Genomic DNA, 602 nt, shown 5'->3' with positions numbered 1-602 from the left:
GGAGGAAACGGACTTGTGTTGGGCCTCCTACAGTCGAAACGGGGTCCTGTTGATCGAGAGGGGTGTGGCATACCGCAAAACAGAGGAAACAGACTTGTGTTGGAGCGCTACGGTTGAAACAGGGTCCTGTTCATCGGGAGGGGTGTGGCGTACCGCAAAATGGGACTCCACGGGATACTATTCATCTCCACCGTCGACCTCCTCCAGCCTCCACGGGCTAATATTCATCCACCATCGACCTCCTCCAGCCTCCATGGGCTACTATTCATCCACCATCGACCTCCTCCAGCCTCCACCTGCTACTATTCATCCACGGGCTCCTATTCATCCAGCCTCCACCGCGCGCTACTCCACCGGCCACTGTTCAACCACCCCTCTCCACGGGCTCCTGTTTAACCACCCCTCCATGGGCTACTGTTCATCCACCCCTCCACCATCTACTATTCATCCAGCCGTCCACGGGGTCGTCCTGTTTATCCAGCCCTCCACGGGGTCCTGTTCATCCAGCCCCAACCGGCTCGATCGATCGGGGTCCTGTTCCTCTAGAGGCAACACCACGGGGTCTTGTTCATCCATCCCCACCACTCACTATTCATCCACCC

This window comes from Triticum dicoccoides, chromosome 6B, assembly GCF_002162155.2.
Source record: "Triticum dicoccoides isolate Atlit2015 ecotype Zavitan chromosome 6B, WEW_v2.0, whole genome shotgun sequence".
Lineage (NCBI taxonomy): Eukaryota > Viridiplantae > Streptophyta > Magnoliopsida > Poales > Poaceae > Triticum > Triticum dicoccoides.
Note: the sequence above shows the minus strand (reverse complement) of the source record.